General features: G+C 47.2%; 1 long non-coding RNA gene across 1 annotated transcript; it reads left to right on the top strand.

The window, feature by feature from the left end:
* The first annotated feature begins 207 nt into the window (after positions 1–207).
* LOC139828827 (uncharacterized) lies at positions 208–18,702 on the top strand. Its single transcript, XR_011740820.1, has 5 exons — positions 208–1,320; positions 1,400–1,613; positions 6,829–7,015; positions 11,528–11,632; positions 14,430–18,702. It is a non-coding gene; the product is annotated as an uncharacterized lncRNA (long non-coding RNA).
* Positions 18,703–19,764: the final 1,062 nt, after the last annotated feature.

The raw sequence follows: 19,764 nt of genomic DNA, 5'->3' as shown, positions 1-19,764 counted from the left end.
GTTCTGGCCAATGGGCTGCGGCCCCGCGGGACCCGTGCTGTGAGGGGGGCGGGGCCAGCAGGGGCAGAAACTCAACTGGGGTTGGAGCCCCCGGAGGGCAGGGCCTGAGGATGGGAGGGGCTTGGGAGGGCATGCTGCAGAGTGGGCGGGGTCACAGGGGGTGGAGCTTCATGGAAGCTCAATGGGGTGGGCGTGGCCTCAGGGCTGTGTGACCTGGGATGGTGAGGCTGTGACCACGCCCTTTCCCCCCCACCATGTGGCGGTGGTCATGCGCGAGATTCTGGTGAGACCCAGGGGTGGACAACGGGGTGTGATGTGTGTGTGTAACAGTGCGTGTGTTCGTGTGTAACAGTGTATGTGTGTGTAACAGGGTGTGATGTGTGTGTGTAACAGTGTGTGTGTGTGTGTAACAGGGTGTGATGTGTGTGTGTAACAGTGTGTGTGTGTGTGTAACAGGGTGTGATGTGTGTGTAGCAGGGTGTGTGTTCGTGTGTAACTGTGTGTGTGTGTAACACAGTCTGATGTGTGTGTGTTTAATAGGGTGTGTGTCCATGTGTAATGGGATGTGTGTCCATGTGTAACAGTGTGTGTGTAACAGGGTGTGTGTCCATGTGTAACAATGTGTCAGTGTGTGTAACAGTGGAACCAGCGTCACCCAATGTCCTCCCCCTGTTCCCCAGTATAACCCGCCAGTCCCTCCCAGTTCCCCCCAGCACAAACCAGTCCATACTGGGAATGGCGCACACGCCGCCACCAACAACACCAGCACGATGGCCCTACCCCTGCGCAGTCGGAGGGGGGACCCAGGCATCCAGGACCCGCAAGTGTGACCCATAACAACCCCTTGTGACCCATAACTGTGACCCATAGTGACGCAGAATTGCCCAGGGACAGTACGGCGGGGGGACCCAGGCGCCTGAGACTGTGGCAGAATGCAAACCCCCCTCTCTCCCCCTCCCTTTCTTCGATATGGAAGGTGCAGACACATCTCCCTCTCTCTGCTGCTTGGGGCTAGCAGCTTCTTTTGTTTGACCCCAGAGCCCCTGGCCAGGGCCGTTAAGAGAGAGGAGAAGGGAGCGCAGAGGTGCCAGGGAGCCGCGGGGCACCCATGGCCAGCGTGTGGGATACTTGGAAGCTTCAGGGGCACCCCACAGCCAGAGTGGGGGTGCAGAGAAGCTTCTGGAATGCCTACAGTCAGATCTGATCAGGCTATAAAAACGGGATTTTTGTCGAGGCTCCCCCCATTGCGTGGACCTCTTGGAGCATGAGCCAGATGCTGCGGGCGAGAGCCCTCCCCCTTCGGCAGGATGGCCACCTAAGGTGATCTCCTGGGACCAGGATTCCCCCCCCACACCAAGCCACGTGGGTGAGTGATAAAATCTTCTTTAATTCCTTGCAGGATCGCGAGTGCTGATGGACCGAGCAACCTGAGGGTGGTGGCCGTGCCATTCCTGAACCAGGACACCTATGTTGCAGGGTGAACCGCGACATTTTGGTGCCGAAACCCGGGAAAGTCTCCTGATTTCAGGTGTGAACAGTGGTCGAGCCAGCTGGACTGCTACGATGGGGAGGACGCTCCCATAGCCACTAGGAGAATGGAAGCCCTAGTGAAGGTAGTATCAGAATTACATAGGCAATGGGGTATTGACTGTAGATCTAAAGATTTTACCCTTGCAGTTGCAAGGCTTTTGAAAATTGGGTAATTGAGCAGCCGGTGGATATTCTCCACCCGGCGGGGTGGGATAAGTACACTAAAGCACTGGCCGAGGAGACAATGTCCTCGGGTTGTGGGAAAAACCTGAAGTCTTGGGGGAAAGTCGTGCAAGCCTTGCAAAAAGCTATGCAAGCACAAGAAACTTGGAAAGCGACTAAGGCCTGTTTAATGGCCACCCCACAATTGGGAGTCGGGGCTACCACGCAGAGCCCGCATCCCTCAGATAATGACGATCCTATTGAGTCTAAGGATTTGCGAGAGGGCGACCCCCCTCCTCCACCCCCGAACCCTGATCCACTCACGGAGGCGCAGGAGCGAGCTGAATCCAAAGATCAGCAGGAGGGCGACTCCTCCCCTTACTCCTCTGACTCCATTTCATTCGCAGAAGTGCGGGAGCGAGCTAAAGCTTTCTGGGGCGGGCTAGCCGAGGCGGCTCGCGCCGCTGGGAAACCGGAGTCCAAGAGTGTCTGGGCACGACCTCCCCGCTATGCGCTCCAAGATGGCCCCCAGGGAAAAGTCGAGGGGCGGGGGGAAGATGCCTTCGGCGGGAAAGGAGAGATAGTGATGAATCAGGAGAACAATGGAGCAGGGGATCGGGGGGGGGGGAGGTGGAGGCTGGGGTGAGGGGCGGAGAGCTGATGTGGGCGTCCATCTGGAGAGGTGCCGCTGTGGGGGAGACTCCTCCCCCAGCAGGAGGCGGGGTGAGCCAAGAGGGCGGGAACGGCCCGCCCACAGGTGTAATGGGCGGGGCTGGAGCAGAGAGCGGCCCACCCACAAGGGTAGTGGGCGGGGCCGGAACTCTTGTAAAAGGCACCGGAACCCGGAAGTAACCAGCCACTCAAGTTCCGGTTCCGGATCGGATACGGAAGTAACTGGCCACTCGAGTTCCGACTCCGACTCAGATACCAATTTAAATTCAGAGGAGGATGCGGGATCAAACAGAGTTAAAAGCAAAAATATCCACATCCGAAATAAAGCGGAATCGCGAGGGGGAGAAATTCCTCTCACGGATTGGAGAAAAATTAAGATTGCGTGTGCCGATTGGGCTCCATCGGCCGTGCTGGCGTTCCCGGTCCGGGTGACGGACGGGGAACAGAGGGTTCACACACCAATAAACCCTAAGGATGTGCAAGCGATTGTTAAAGCCATCGCGGACAAAGGGATTAATTCAGCCATGGTCTCCACCCTCATAGATGGTGTTTTCGGGGGGGATGACATGCTCCCGTTTGATATAAAACAAACTTGCAGGCTGATCTTTGACGGGGCAGGGATGATCGTTTTTAATCAGGAGTGGGAGGACAACTGTGTGAGACAACTGGCCCAGGTGGCTGGGGCGGATCACCCACTGCATGGCTCCAGCCTGCAGTGACTCATGGGCACGGACCCAGCAATGATCACCCCCCAGGCACAGGCACAAGGCCTGCGGGCCCATGAATTTATGACAACTACTCGTGCAGCCAGAGAAGCCATTCGCACAGCCTCCAGAGTCATTGCCAAACCATCGCCCTGGTCAACAATAAAACAAAGCGAGAGTGAGAGCTTCACGCAATTCGTAGATCATCTCCAGGCAGCGGTCGACTCTTCGCCACTGCCTGTGGAGGCAAAAGGCCCAGTTGTGGCAGAATGCCTACGCCAGCAGTGTAATTCAGCAACTAAAGAAATCCTGCGGTCATTGCCAGCGGGGTCCAGCATTGCGGACATGATTAAGCATGTCTCGAAAGAAGAGCACTTGGCCCCGATCCAGGCAGCTGTTCGCACCGCAATAGCTAGCGTGATGGCATGTATTAAGTGTGGCCAAGCAGGCCATGTCTCATCAAATTGTCATCAGCATGGGGGTCTGTCAGTCTCGTTCCCTTCACTCCAAAGCTGACCCAAAGGACCATGTTGGGCCTGTGGAAAGGAAGGGCACTTCGCTAGGGAATGCAGGTCAAAACACCAGGGAAATGGGTCGGGGAGTGGGCAATTGGGCCGCACACAGCCCTCTCCCGCTTGGGACATGAGGCGGCCCAATTATGCCAACCCCGGATGGAATACAGTGCTTCCAAACCCGGTGCTTCCGAAACCCGTGCTTCCGAACCCGGTGCTCCAGAACCCTCCACCCCCTCGAGAGGCAACCAATTTTATATCCCAACCAACGGTTCAGCCGAACCTGCCCTCATCTCAGGGACAGCAAGTTCCACCCTCGGGGGGCGAGACCCCTGGGTGGCACTGGCCGTGAGGTGTGATAACCCACCAGTGGTGTGGGGGATCTGTTCCCTTTATAATACCTCAAATAGCACCACCATCAGTGTCCCCTTTTTGATTGATACCGGAGCAGACGTTACAGTTATCCCTGAGACGAACTGGCCTCCATGTTGGGAACTTAAGGATGCCCCCATGGTGGGTGGAGTAGGGGGACTAACCCGAGCTCGGAAGAGCGTTCGATTGGTCGCTGAGAAGGGACCAGAGAAAACAATTACTCTCTTCCCCTGTGTCGTGTCAGGAGTCCCTCCTCTGTTGGGAAGGGATGCTTTAGCTCTCCTAAAAGCCAGGGTGACAAATTTACCGTAAGGGCCACTGCCGCACACCCACTCCCACCGATCAAACTGATGTGGAAATCGCCCAACCCAGTGTGGGTCGAGCAGTGGCCCCTGTCGAAGCCTCGAATAGATGCTCTTCTCGAGCTTGTCAACCGCGAACTACAACGAGGTCATATAGAGCCTTCTACTAGCCCATGGAACACTCCAGTTTTCATCATACCCAAGCGAACCGGTGAAGGGTTTCGTCTCCTACATGATCAGCGTGAGGTAAACAAGACAATTCAACCAATGGGTCCTGTTCAGACTTTGTTGCCTATGAACTCTATGATACCAGAAGGGCAACCTTGCGCCGTCCTTGATATTAAAGACTGTTTTTTCTCGATACCTCTACATGATGAAGACAAGGAGCGGTTTGCTTTTTCCGTTGTATTTCCAAATAGCCAACGTCCTAACTTACGCTTCCAGTGGAAAGTGCTGCCTCAAGGAATGATCAACTCGCCTACCATCTGCCAGATCACAGTGGATCGGGCGCTGGCACCAGTTCGACGCAGTGACCTGACCGCGACTATCATTCAATACATGGACGACATTCTGATCGCTGCACCGTCAGGTAGTCAGGTGGACCAACTAGTGTTAACGGTCTCGGAGACTCTGAAGACAAACGGATTCGAAATCGCAAGTGCTAAAATTAAAAAAGGACCCTGTGTAAGTTTCTTGGGAGTGAGGATCACAGGCTCTTACATAACCCCCCCTCAGATAAAAATCCGTCGGGATATCAAAACGCTCCATGACGTGCAACAACTAGTGGGATCCTTACAATGGCTCCGCAATATCGTCCTGATTCCTCCCGAGATCATGACTCCCCTGCATGACCTTTTAAAAGGAAAAAACCCATGGGAGCAGAAGACTCTGTCGACAGAAGCAATGAACTCTCTCGATTTTATCGAGCAACAAGTATCATCAAGCACACCGGCCAGGTGGAACCCAAAAGAACCACTTGATCTGTATGTATACTTCACAGAAGGAGGGGGAGTAGGGGCATTAGCCCAGGGTCCCCAAGATAAAGCTCGGCCAATACAGTGGATAGTCCTGGGGAAACCGTCACGTGCATTCTCTCCAGGAGTTGAGTGCCTTGGTAACCTCACCATGAAAGACCGAAAACTCGCTTTAAGATACCTAGGTATCGAACCTGCCACGATATACCTACCCTTTTGCAAACAGCTGCTAACGCAATCAGTAGCGATGTCAGAATCTCTGGCTATAGCCCTTGCCGGATTTCGCGGAGAAGTCCAGTACGCTATTAAGCCCCCTTGGGCTCAAATGCTGAAAATTGTCAACATCAACCTCCCACAGAAGATCTTGGACCGACCCCAGCAGGGACCAACAGTCTTCACAGACGCATCCTCAGCGACCTCAACTGCAGCAGCAGTGTGGCAATCAGGAGAAGAATGGCACTGCGTTAAAATGACCGATTTTGCGCTTTCAGTCCAGCAATTAGAAGCGACGGCTGTGGTACTGGCGTGTGGACTGTTCCCAATGGAACACCTCAACATACTGACTGATTCATTGTTCATAGCAAAACTTTGCTTGGCCATGACGGGGCCCGGCATGTCAACAACCACGGCTGCCCTAATTCTGGAAGAAGCACTTTTCTCCCGGAAAGGCACCATATCGGTCATCCATGTCAACAGCCACAACCCGATCAAAGGGTTTTACCAAATCGGTAACGATAAAGCAGATGCCGCTGCAAAAGGGGTATGGACACTGAGAGATGCCCGTCAGCTACACGAGTCCCTCCACATTGGAGTTAAAGTGCTAGTTAAGAGATGTGGGGTTTCAACCGCCGACGCAAAACACATAGTAGCTACGTGTCCCCACTGTCAAAAGGCACCACTGTGGTCCAGTGGAGTCAACCCCAGAGGTCTTAAAGCTTCCGAGGTGTGGCAGACAGACTCTGTCAGTTGCTGAGACCTCGAGCGTGGCTAGCGGTAACCGTAGACACATATAGCGCCGTAAGCATAGCCACACAACACTCCAAGGCCGACTCCAAAGCAACCATCCAACATTGGCTGACGGCCATGGCATGGCTTGGTGTCCCTAATCAGATCAAAACAGATAATGGTCCGAGTTTTGTGTCCAAATCAACCCAGGAATTCGTTCGGAAATGGGGTATTACTCTAATACACGGTATCCCATATAATAGTACAGGTCAAGCTACAGTCGAGCGAGCAAATCAAACCCTGAAATCCAAGCTGGAAGTCTTGGCAAAAACAGAAGGTTTTACCTCCACCATTCCCTCAGGAGATTAGGCACGTTTGCTAGCGACTGCCTTGCTAGCACTGAATCAATTCCCTAGGGGAGAGGACGTGAATAGTCCTGTCCAAAAACGTTGGTCCACTCGAGCACTGGAAGAGGGCCCCCCAGTTGTAGTCAGAAATGAGCTGGGAGACTGGGAAAAAGGGTGGAAACTGGTTCTGACAGGACGAGGGTATGCGGCGGTCAAAAAAGATGGCAGGGTCAAATGGTGTCCGCTTAAGTCCATTAAACCAGAACTTCAGAATAAAACTAGCGAAAACTGTGAGTTTTTGTTTTCAGGAACCCAACAATGGCCGCCCTTGAAGCCCGTATGCCCCGGTGACGGACGACGTCAACAAATCAGCAAACGTCCTGTCTGAGCCTGAGAATTCTGCATGGGAAGAGTCCAGACAACAGCAAAGCGGCCTCCGTGGTGGGAAGCTGTGATGCCTTCATTTGATCTTGATTCTGGGGTTTGTTGCTACAGGTAAAACAGAATCAGGTTACAGCCACCATCAGCCATTCAAGTGGATCCTACGAAACGTGGGGAGCAATCGAGTAATAAGGGAAATCATAACAACGGGTGCTCCAACCTTTTCAATTAAAATAAGTAACTTGTTTCCCACAACTCATTCATTGTGGGGAACATATTGGTGCCCTAGTTCAAATCCAGGAAAAAGCTACTGTCATTATCCAGGATATTTGTTTTGTGGGTATTGGGGATGTGAGACCATTGTTACAAGCAATAAGTGGAGTCCAGAAAAAGAGGATGAATTTTTGCGAGTAGATTGGGGACCAAGGGGATGTATCCCTCCAATATTTGCGTACAATGAAATACTGGATCGGAGAGGTGATTGTGTCAGTCTAGACGTAGAGATCAGAAACCCGACTAATGCGGGTTGGCTTTTAGGGAAAACGTGGTCAGTATTTCTTTGTAAGACCTTGAAGGATCCAGGAACACTAATACAAATCACCAAGGTCAGGCTACAAACACCTCAGACACTTGGGCCTAACTGGGTTCTTAACCCACACACATCTAAACCTGTGGTAGACAATACCAAGAACAACGCCAAGGTTGCGGCTCCCAATAACGCCAAGACACTCGATACTTTCAAAATTGAAATGCCTCCCCTATGGAGGTTGTTGAACTCGTCATACCAGCTATTGAATTCTACCAATCCAAATATTACAGCAAACTGCTGGCTTTGCTTCGATATAAGGCCACCCTTTTATGAAGCAGTAGGTGTACCTTCTAAACCAGGACTAGTAAACGGGCCTAACCCGTCGCAATGCCTTTGGAACACCACAAACATCCCAGGAATTACAATGCAATACGTATCAGGGTAAGGCTCTTGTGTCGGTAAGGTACCTCCTGGGAAAAAGGCGTTATGCGCAAATGAGATCAGGCTAGAAAAAGAATCGAAAACCAAATGGTTAGTTCCTGCTAGCAATACCAAATGGATATGTTCAAGAACTGGAGTCACACCGTGCATATCCCTTAACATATTTGATCAAAACAATGAATTCTGTATACAAGCAATGATTGTTCCAAGGATCATATACCATCCAGAGGAATACATATATGAACATATATGAACGTCTATCCCCTTCTACCTTTAATCTATCTCTATCTCTATCTCTATCCTTGTCTGTCGCTCTGTCCTGCTCCCTGCCCCATCATTTCTCACTATAACCCTCTGTCTAGTTCCCTGCCCCTCTTCTTTTTTCCTCCCTCTCCATCTTGCTGCCCACCCCAGGCTCTTTTCCGAATCTCTGTCCTGCCCCCAGCCCTTATTTTTCTTTCTCTCTCTTGCTCCCTCTCCCTCTTGCAGCCTCTTTTCCTCTTTCACAGCTTTTTCTTCTTCCATCTCTGTCCACATCCCTGTCCCTTTTTCCTTCTTGCCAGCTTTTCCTCTTTTCTTTTCTTTTCTTTTCTTTTCTTTTCTTTTCTTTTCTTTTCTTTTCTTTTCTTTTCTTTTCTTTTCTTTTCTTTTCTTTTCTTTTCTTTTCTTTTCTTTTCTTTTCTTTTCTTTTCTTTTCTTTTCTTTTCTTTTCTTTTCTTTTCCTTTCCTTTCCTTTCCTTTCCTCTCTTCTCTTCTCTTCTCTTCTCTTCTCTTCTCTTCTCTTCTCTTCTCTTCTCTTCTCTTCTCTTCTCTTCTCTTCTCTTCTCTTCTCTTCTCTTCTCCTTTCCTTTCCTTTCCTTTCCTTTCCTTTCCTTTCCTTTCCTTTCCTTTCCTTTCCTTTCCTTTCCTTTCCTTTCCTTTCCTTTCCTTTCCTTTCCTTTCCTTTCCTTTCCTTTCCTTTCCTTTCCTTTCCTTTCCTTTCCTTTCCTTTCCTTTCCTTTCCTCTCTTCTCTTCTCTTCTCTTCTCTTCTCTTCTCTTCTCTTCTCTTCTCTTCTCTTCTCTTCTCTTCTCTTCTCTTCTCCTTTCCTTTCCTTTCCTTTCCTTTCCTTTCCTTTCCTTTCCTTTCCTTTCCTTTCCTTTCCTTTCCTTTCCTTTCCTTTCCTTTCCTTTCCTTTCCTTTCCTTTCCTTTCCTTTCCTTTCCTTTCCTTTCCTTTCCTTTCCTTTCCTTTCCTTTCCTTTCCTTTCCTTTCCTTTCCTTTCCTTTCTTCTCTTTTTCTTTTCTTCCCTTTTCTTTTCTTCCCTTTTCTTTTCTTCCCTTTTCTTTTCTTCCCTTTTCTTCCCTTTTCTTCCCTTTTCTTCCCTTTTCTTCCCTTTTCTTCCCTTTTCTTCCCTTCCCTTCCCTTCCCTTCCCTTCCCTTCCCTTCCCTTCCCTTCCCTTCCCTTCCCTTCCCTTCCCTTCCCTTCCCTTCCCTTCCCTTCCCTTCCCTTCCCTTCCCTTCCCTTCCCTTCCCTTCCCTTCCCTTCCCTTCCCTTCCCTTCCCTTCCCTTCCCTTCCCTTCCCTTCCCTTCCCTTCCCTTCCCTTCCCTTCCCTTCCCTTCCCTTCCCTTCTGCCCTCCCCTCCCCTCCCCTCCCCTCCCCTCCCCTCCCCTCCCCTCCCCTCCCCTCCCCTCCCCTTTCTCACAGGTAGACCTTAATATCTTCAAGGTCAGTCTCTGTTCCCATACCCTCCGTCAGGGAATCCATGGACCTACCATAGTCCCCCCCAATTCCCCCTTTTTGTTTTTCAGCTAGCCATAGAACTTTCATGGATTTTTCTACTGTACATTGTACACATTATAAGATAAAAGGGACAAGCATTAATATTACTAATACAACCATCAATAGAACTAGGCCATTTTTTATTAAATCCTTAATCTATCCTGTAGTACCCCAACCATTCAAGCATTCACCTAAACCCCAGTCTTCATAGGTTAAGTTCTTGGTCATATCATCTAGCCTTCTAATTATTTTTTTAATTGATTCGGAATGATCAGACAAGTTCATGCAACACATCCCATCGAAATCTTGACATCTATGTCATTGAGCTAATAACAAAAAGTCTGTTGTGGCTCTGTTCTGCAGTGTAGCGTGTCTTACAGAATCTACATCTAACAAAAGTCCACTTAAAGCCTTAGAAGTTCTGTTAGTTTGCTTAACTAGCCAGCATCCTTATTTTTCTAAAGTATTTAAAGCTTTAACTGTGCCAACACCAGGTACAAGAGATCCTAAAGCTCTTACCCCTGGTCCCCAAAAATCTACATTATCATCACATTTTGAATCACATGCATGCAAAAAAACATTTTTCCCGTTTTTCTCTTCTGTGATCTATTATCATAGATACATTAGGTGTTAAGAAAGTTAATAGTCCCAAAATACACAGTCCTCCAACAGCATTAGAAGGAATTTCTGGCTAGGCCCTATCTCTGCAGAACAAGAATACACTGTACAGGAGTTTTCTGGGTCACTGTCCCACATTATCAACGGCACCCCTTGGTTTCCTCCGTGAGGCATTACACCATCGAGTTTCATTTCTATAGTCAGCAAGGGTAGCATTAACATTTTGCAGTTTTATCCATTCATGCTCTTGCATATTGTTCTGACACTTTTCACAAACCAGGTTGATACAAGCATCCATGGGCACAAATCCCAGCAATTCCAGTTCCTGTGGTTCAGTATCTGCTTCCAGGAGGCAACTGATCCAAAGTGCCATGTTGGTATTATTACAGTTTGTTGCAATGCCTCTGCACCAACCACTATTTTGAAACGGTTGGGTGATGCTGCTGTAGTCATCAAGGGGGATGCCAACCAAGCATGTGTGGAACAGGTTTTCTGGAGATGCCCTAGCTAGGCATATGGAGCCCTGGCCAGTCATGTTGGCTAAAGTAATCCACATGTTAATCTTTGATTGAGAGGGAAACCAAAAAGCATTGCTTATGTCCAACAATACTAGTGCGATGCTTATTACACATTGTGTAATACCCACAACATTGTTGAAATGCTGTACAGATGATCAGAGAGGCTACGTTATGTTGTCCCAAAGCGTTGGGACTAGCCAATTATGGATCACTCCCCGTTGTTGTTGTCTAGCTGTATGTCAGTTAGCAAATTGGTTTCACCACCAGGTGCTGCTTCTGTTTCTTCAGCTGTTTGTTTGAGCTTCTTCAGGAATGGTCTGACACAATGTGTAGCACCCACTGCGAACCTTGTTCTATAACGACACAACCTCAACCCCATGTTGTCAATTGATGTGGCCCTTCCTATTGACCATTAACTAGTGATTTGACCATAACTAATGTAGGTTCTATCAGATTGAGCACGTTTTTGGGTCATACTTGCGAAGTGTTTCATCACGGGGAATTTGGGCTGCATCACTTAGATCTAAGTGATTCATCACATACAATGCTTTTGACCATCAGTTTTGTGGTGTTTCCCCTATTTCTCCCCCTTTCTGTTTTTACAAAAAAACCAGTTCAGAATCAGATACGTGTGTTGGACCTTAATTATGTACTCAGAATCACAAATCAAATTTAGAGGTTCCTCCTTTAAAAACTCTAAGTAATATAAAGCTGTGTCAAGTTCTGCTAATTGGGTTGAACCTTCAATAATTTTTACAGAATGATGCCGATTGTTATCTTCACACCAAACCACTACAGCTTTATGAGACTGCCCAGAACCATCAACAAAAACTGTGCAAGCATGTGGGATCAGATCAAATACAGGTATGGTCCGTGACCTGATGTTAAAGACTTGCAGGTTCTGCAGCAATTTACATTTAGGCATGCCAAAAGCTGTGCTGTTAAGAAAACCAGCTAGTGCAATTTACAAGAACATAGATTACAAATAAAAAAAATCAAAATTAGATTTCGCAAATGGTACATATCTGACAAAAGGATCATGGCCTATTAAGACTTAAATTCATTCCCTGCATTGTTTGATCAGAGTAACAATCGGTATATGAGTCTGCTAGCATTCTCATCATGCTGTCCCATAAGAGCCACAGGTTGTTTCTATGTTGTAGCTATAAATAGACAAACCTGCAAGTCCAATTGAATGCAGTCAGCCTGTGAGGTTGTCATAAATTTATTCACCAAAGTTTCTAATTCCATTTTTGGCTGTCGTATTTATTGGATATCGTTTTCCCTTACCAGATCGAAGTCCTGTTTCAGTTCTATCAATGTAGTGTTGGCTTTACAATACTTCAGCTGCCAATACTAGTGGAAACACAGCATTCAAAATTTCAGCTCCTTGGCAGGTTTTGTCCAGGCTTTGCCCTACTCAGAACTAACTGTGTTTTGGAAAAGTAGGAGCCAGTTCAAACACTTCTCTGTTTTTCTGATATTTTTCCACTTTCCATGTGAAGCGGGCTCATGGCTCCGCTCAGGCAGGGCCAACCCTGCGGAGCCCCAACGCAGAGCTGCCTCATGTGGGGTCATGCGTGAGGCTGTAGCTCTGGAAAATGAGATGCTGTCAGCAGAACCTTACAGGGATGTTTGCTTGGCTGCTTCTTGAATCATCATGGGCTTCTTTTCTTCTCTTCTCTTCTCTTCTCTTCTCTTCTCTTCTCTTCTCTTCTCTTCTCTTCTCTTCTCTTCTCTTCTCTTCTCTTCTCTTCTCTTCTCTTCTCTTCTCTTCTCTTCTCTTCTCTTCTCTTCTCTTCTCTCTCTTCTCTTCTCTTCTCTTCTCTTCTCTTCTCTTCTCTTCTCTTCTCTTCTCTTCTCTTCTCTTCTCTTCTCTTCTCTTCTCTTCTCTTCTCTTCTCTTCTCTTCTCTTCTCTTCTCTTCTCTTCTCTTCTCTTCTCTTCTCTTCTCTTCTTCTCCTCTCCTCTCCTCTCCTCTCCTCTCCTCTCCTCTCCTCTCCTCTCCTCTCCTCTCCTCTCCTCTCCTCTCCTCTCCTCTCCTCTCCTCTCCTCTCCTCTCCTCTCCTCTCCTCTCCTCTCCTCTCCTCTCCTCTCCTCTCCTCTCCTCTCCTCTCCTCTCCTCTCCTCTCCTCTCCTCTCCTCTCCTCTCCTCTCCTCTCCTCTCCTTTCCTTTCCTTTCTTCCTCCTTTTAGTGTGGGGTTTTTCCTCTGCTGTGGAGCATCAGAGTAAAGCCCCTGGAGTCCCAGCTGATGGAAACTGGGCCAGTGAGGGGTGACAGACCCGCAGAGCCAGGAGCAGGTTTCCCAAGTGTCCGTAGGAAGTTCAGCTGCAAAGGTGGCTGCTCACAGAAAGGTCACAGACAGGGTTGGTGCAGATCATCGTTTCTAAGGCTGTCACTATAACCTGACAACTGTCCATGCTTTTAAGACAGGAGAAGTGCTCTTGTACCCTCAGAACGGCAATGTGAAATTCCTGGTGCACAAACAGATTGTATTTATTAGAGGGAAATGGATTAAGGTTGTGTTGTTGTGTTTTGTCTCCCTGGGTAGTTTAAGTGTTAAAGAAAAAAAAAAAAGCAAGAGGCAGCTTAAATTCAGGGTCATCTTTGTTTTGCCTTCACTGTTGTAACACGAGAGGCCCTTTGGTGACAAAGACCACGGCTCCGCGACTCTGGTTGTGACTTTGGGCTGGTTCAGGACTCTTTCCCCATGTTCACTGGGATGTGAACTCCAAACGTGTCTGTTGTGTGCAGTGGGTTGAAAAAACCCAACAGGGTCATGGTTGTGAGGCCAAGAGGAAAAAATGCCGTGATGAAGACAATGGGGAAAATATTGAAATTCCCAAACCATTTTTTCTTTGTGTGAACTTGATGCAGAATCCCTGAGAGAAACAGCAGCTGCCTCCCAGCAGCTTCAGGAACTAAACCCATAGTGCCCCAGCAGTGGGAGCTGAAGAGGTTGAGGAGTTAAAATGGGAATGGGGATGGAGAGAGTGACGGGAGAGAAGGGAAGGGGGTAAGGGGGAATGAATCCCATGGCTGCCAGGAGTGATGAAAAGATATTAACAGCAGACACAGATTAGTGGGAAAAGTTTACATATTTTTTATAGAAACATTGAATGCTATATAAAGATTAAATATAATACAAAGATCAAATACATTAACTCCAGACAAAAATTAGTGGAAAAAAGTTTACATATTTATTACAGAAACATTAAATATTATATAAAGATTATATATGATACAAAGATCAAACACTAAAATATATAAATGCCAGACAAAAACTAGTGGGGAAAAGTTTATATACATATTATATAAATATTAAATATTATACAAAGCTCAAACATTATATAAAGATCAAATATTAAAATATATTAACTCCAGACAAAATATCACAGGAAAAGCTTTTATATTTATTATATAAAAATTACATATTATACAAAGCTCTAACAATATATAGAGATCAAATACTATATAAACATTAAATATCACACAAAGCTCAAACAAGATAAAAAATTAAAATACAGTAACTCCACACAAAAATTGGTGGGAAAAAGTTTATATGCTTCTCATATAAATACTAAATATTATTCAAAGCTCAAACATTATAGAATATTAACTATATAAATATAATGTAAATATTTTAAAATATCTTTGATAGAAAACCTTTCAGCTCAACACAGACACACAAGCCCTGAGGGAGCAACCCACCCCTGACAAAGGCACCAGCCAGACATTAACGCATCTTCTGCTGAAATGCTGCAAACTGAACTCACTTGTGACTTTGTAGCTCCAGCAAAGGCTCAGGCTCCATTTCCTCATCTGCACTGCTCCACACCACTACCACTGCAGGTCTTCTTTGGCTCTTTACCACTGATGGCACATGACAGAAAGCTCCGTTCCAGCCTCTGAGATGCTCACAGTTGGATCCTGTTTCGCCCACCTGCTGGAACACTGGATGGCAGCCAAGTTCTCATCGCTCTCCTCCCTGGGCCTGTGTCTCCCTCACCGTGGGACCCTGCTGAACCTCCAGCACCCCCGGCTTGCAGGTCTGGGGGGTGCTGGGCTGCCCAGGCTCCTCCTTTGCACCTGCGCCATGGCTGAACTTTTCTCCTCAGTGTGAAATCCAAATTGGCCTGGGTGTTCATGGCGTAGAACACGTTCGCCTTGGGTGGGATCACCAGCTCTGCAAGAGAGGGAGCAGAGCAAGCGCTAATTTGCGCACCACTTAGCAAGGGTTTTTCAAGTAGCAGCAGCAGAGTTCTGCTTCCCTACCTTTGTCCTCAGAGATGATCTGTACCAGCTCGTAATGCTCAGCTGAGCCAGAGCCCAGGTCGTGCTTCTCCATTGCTCTCTGGATGACAGCAGGAGTGTTCTCTTGGTTAGTTAGCTGGAAAGAGAGAGTTGCAATGAGAGTTTCTGCTTTATTCTCCCTCTAATGACTTAATAATTAGTAAAGGCCTGTCTTTCTGCAGACTGGTTGGCCCTGGAAAAGATTTCAGAGAACTGAAAAATTACAATGGGTCAGTAACTAAGTAGTAGATTCTGCCAGATACTAAAACACGCTTTTTGTGACATTTGGTGGTTCTTTTAGTTCAAGACAACAGACGCTGTTCTAGAAGAGGCAGCAGTAAATCACAGCCTCTGCTCTCCCAAGCAACCACTTGGAGAGGCGAGACCTTGTTCTCAGCAGCCATGAAAGTCCACAGTAATAGCTGCCCCAGCTGTTGTTTGCAGACATCCATTATTCTGCAGTCTCCTGTGCTAAACACTTTCTTTGACATCCTGCAAAGATTTTGGGCCTTGTAGCTGGATTTACTGTCTGCAGGGGAAGTGCTGTCCATGCGGAGCAGACAAAGGGCTCCTCCAGAGCCTCGGACAGTCAAAAAGAAGATTTGCCTCACCAGTAGCCAAATTAATCAGGCCCTTGGGGAAGGGCTCTTTGCAATTTGAGGAGCTCAGACCGTTAAAATCCTGAGGTAGCTAAATGTGCTAAGAACTGCCCCACATGCCTTTGTTCCTCACAGGTCCTGAGAGACCCGAAGCGCTTGCTCAGCAACCGAGTCTCTGTCAGACATCGGCAGAGATCTGTGCCATGGTCCGGTACAGCCCTGCGCTCCCTCGGCTGCTGGCCTGGCACTGCCAGAATCCCCAGTGGAACCAGCACCCAAGGAAACACCTGAGCGCTAGTTGGTGCCGGTCTGGTGACCTTCGCACAGGGAGAAGCTATGTCGTTCAAGGGTTGGTCAGCTTCCTCACGTGCAGCTCCTGGTTCCTGAAACCAACTCCTGGGGAAGCTTCTGCAGGGCCATGGCACTGTGTGTCACAACTCACACACCTGAGCTGGAGACACAACAGCAGGTGCTGGCAGAAGGGCAGGAGCTGCAGATCCAGCACTTGCTCGAAATGCTTCATTTGGAATTGTTAATGAAATACAAACTTCAGTTTCATGACTAGAAGCTTTCAGAGGTGCTGTTTTCAAACCTCTCTTTTATAGCCACATGTTTTGCTTTGCAGCATTTGTCCTTTTCCCTTTCAGGAAGGTTTGATCGGTGAATAGGTGTTCCCAAAACTAAAAGCACAGTTTAAGTAATCTGGGGAGAAAACATCACCCATGATCACAGCATTTTGCTGTTCCACACCACCCACCAGGATGCTCTTGTAGACGTTGCCACTTTCGATGTCCGGGTGATGCAGCTGTCTGCATTCTGCTGGTTGTAAACTGGAGGTGCTGGAGGCGCTTTTGTTGAGGTGTCACGGAGTCAGAGCATTTCTCAGAGCAGTTCTCAGAGCACTTGTCATCGGATGGCAGCAAGGGATTTAACGTAGAAAAAAGTGTGAATAGAGAGAGCTATGTATAATTACTATGTGTTACATGATCAGTCCAAATATTACAGGAATCTATATTTGTACACTCATACCTGTATACATACCTTCTATATATTAAGTGTAAATAGATATCTCAGTCTAAATATATATAATTGTATATATGTCAAAATATGTAAATCTGAAAAGATATTTAAGTGTCAAAATTGAAGTTTAAACATACTTAAGTGTAAATAGATATTGTATACAGGTATAAACAGATATAGGAGTAAAAGTATGTAAATGTATGCATGTCAAAGTAGATATATATTAAGGTGCAAACAGGTAATATATAAACTAGATATATTCCCTAAATATGTATATGTAATAAGATACATAAGAGTAAATGTCAGTGACACATAAGGTTTTTAAATGCAAAGAAACCCTGTTTAGAGAAAGCATTTCAAAACTCAACCTCACCTCAAAATATCTCTCAAAAGAAAAGATACAAAAAAACTTTCAAAAGCTGCCTGCTCTCCCTTCTCTTTTTCCCATTTTTCTCACATTGATTTGGGGCTGATTCTCCCAAATGGGGATTTTCCCCTCTGCGGCTGTGCACACAGGATGGGAGCCACCACGGCAGCACAAAAATACTCCAAACACCCTCATTCTGGGTGTGCAAGGATGTGCAATTTGAGGCTCCTGGTATATCAAACTCTTCCTGGATGTGTGCAGCTGGAAAGCAAAATTAGCCACATTTTGATGCACTAAACCAAAAGCATGTTGTGAAAAAGTGCAAAAAACTCTCAAAATCAGATATTTTGGAAAAGTAAAAAAAAAAATCTGTATTATGGACAGGCACAGCACCCCTTCCCACCCCTACCCCTCCCCCCCCGCCCCCTTTTGGGGTAAATACAGAGTGAAATGCCAGCAGTTGCAGGGGCATTTCTGGGGATGATTTGGTGTGGATTCTCTGTCGTGGGTTGGTTCTCCAGAGTGGATTTTCCATTGCGGGTTGTCCCAGGTGAGTCGTCTGCTGTGGATGGTCCCAGGTGGCGGTGTCTCTGCCCCTCCCCAAACAGTTTCTCTCCAAATGTGCCCCGTGTGGGTTTTTTTCCCCCATGAGATGCACCCCCCCCAACTCTGCTCTTGTGTCTTCACTCCCTCCTCTGTCCCCTCCAGTCCACGCTGCCCCCCCATAGCCCCTCTGTCTGCCGACCCCCGGGGCACCCACGCTCCCCTAAACCACCCATTGTCTCCCCCCTGCACTCTGTCCTCCCCATCCACTTGCTTCTCTGAAGCCCAGCCCCACGACAGTTGTTTTCCCTGGAAAGATATATTTCTATTTATATGTGTATATATATTTATACACACACATATATATGTTATAGATATAGATGATATATATTTATATAGATACATTTATGTATATTTTTAATATATATATATATATATGCATTTCTACATCCAGATGGAGCACCCAAGGGCTCAAATAGGCTGCCGGGAAAAAGAGCAAATTGGCAGATTACAGATTATACTGATAGACAAGCTTCTAAAAAGACAGAGACAGATATGAAGCTAATGGCTGCCTCCCTGAACCAACATCAGGAAACTATTCCTTGTAGTGTGTTATGGGAAACTGTATTAGAATACAACAAAACCAATTAGCGAGCTGATGCTCTATACCAAGATGTGATTAAAAGGTAAGAGTGAATTTATGCACTATTTAGAAACAAGTGACCCAGCAATGTGAAATATGTCTGGAAAACAATCTTAGTACTGTAAATGGGATACAAATAAGAACAATTGGACAAGGGAAATGTACCAGGACAACACTGGCAAATAGATTTCTCCAAACTCCCTAGAAAACGGGGGTATCGATATTTGCTGGTATTAACAGGTTGGCCAGAAGCTTCGCCCTGCTGAACTCATAAAGTCAGAAAAGTAACTAAAGCTTTGTTAAATGAATTCATACCCTGATTTGGGGTACACTCTGATAGAGGCCACATTTTTTGCACAGCATTAGAGACAGATTGGCAGTTGCAAACTCCCTACAAGCCTTAAGCAAGTGGGCAGGTAGAAAAGAAAATGAATCATATAGTGAAACAGCAGTTAAATACACTTTATCAAGAAACTAATTTGAAGTTTTCTGGTTTTTTTTTTTTTTTTTTTTTTTTTTTGTAATTCCTCTGTCTCTGTCCTGCAGCCCATTGCTCCTCTCCTGTCCTGCTCCTTGTTCTTGTTTCTCACCTTGCGTTCTGCCCCCATCTTTTTCCCCTTCCTTGCTTCCTCTCTCGGTCCTGCTCCCTGCCCACCCCCGTTCCTGTTTCTCTGCCTTTCGCATCTGCAGATGCACCGGCTCTGGGAAAGCGCGTTCAGCGCAGCTCAGGCTGCCCGCGGGTCAAGAAAAAGGGCCGGGGGTCTGAAAAAAAGCGCCCGTGCTGCGGGGTCCGGGGGGCGCTGCGTGACCGCCCTCGGTGCTGCCATCTGGTGGCCACAGCCCGGTACTGCAGCCGGGGAGCGGCGCCCTGGGCCCGTGCTGGGGGGCGGGGCCGGGGGGCGCTGCCGCTGCGGGCGGGGCCGTGCCCGTCAGAAAGCGGGGGGGCAGCGGTCGGACGAGCCGCCGGGAAGAAAAGAGGAATAGAAAAGAAACAGAAAAAGAAATGAACCAGAACTAGAATAGAAATAGAAGCACATGGGGCGGAATGGAAAGAGAAGAAACCGCAGCACCGAATATGCAAATCGCCTCGGGGCGATTTGTAGGCAAACAGATGCATTTTTATATATACATGTCTTTCTATGTATATTTCTATATATTGTATATTTATATATTTATTTATACACATTTTTATATATTTATATTTCTGTATAGTTTTATCTTTATTATATGTATGTTTTTATATATGTATTCATATATTGAAACAGAGCACCTGAAGGCTCAAATGAGCCACCGGGAAAAAGAAATATAAATTGAAATAAAGAACTAGAAATGGAAACAGAAATTAAATAGAAGAAAAAGCCGCGCCAAATATGCAAATCACCTCGAGGTTCCAGGAATGGGCGGAGAGAACGCGAACGGGGATGCAGAGCGGGCCAATCAGGTCGCGTGAGAAAGCTTCTGGGGCGGAGCAGAGCGCAGCGCGGGGGAAACTGGGAGGAGTGATAGGCAGGAAGAATGGAAATTAGGGTGC

This window comes from Patagioenas fasciata, chromosome 11 (assembly GCF_037038585.1).
Source record: "Patagioenas fasciata isolate bPatFas1 chromosome 11, bPatFas1.hap1, whole genome shotgun sequence".
NCBI classification, from domain to species: domain Eukaryota; kingdom Metazoa; phylum Chordata; class Aves; order Columbiformes; family Columbidae; genus Patagioenas; species Patagioenas fasciata.
The sequence above is the reverse complement of the archived record's forward strand: the minus strand, read 5'-3'. Positions and strand labels throughout refer to the sequence as shown.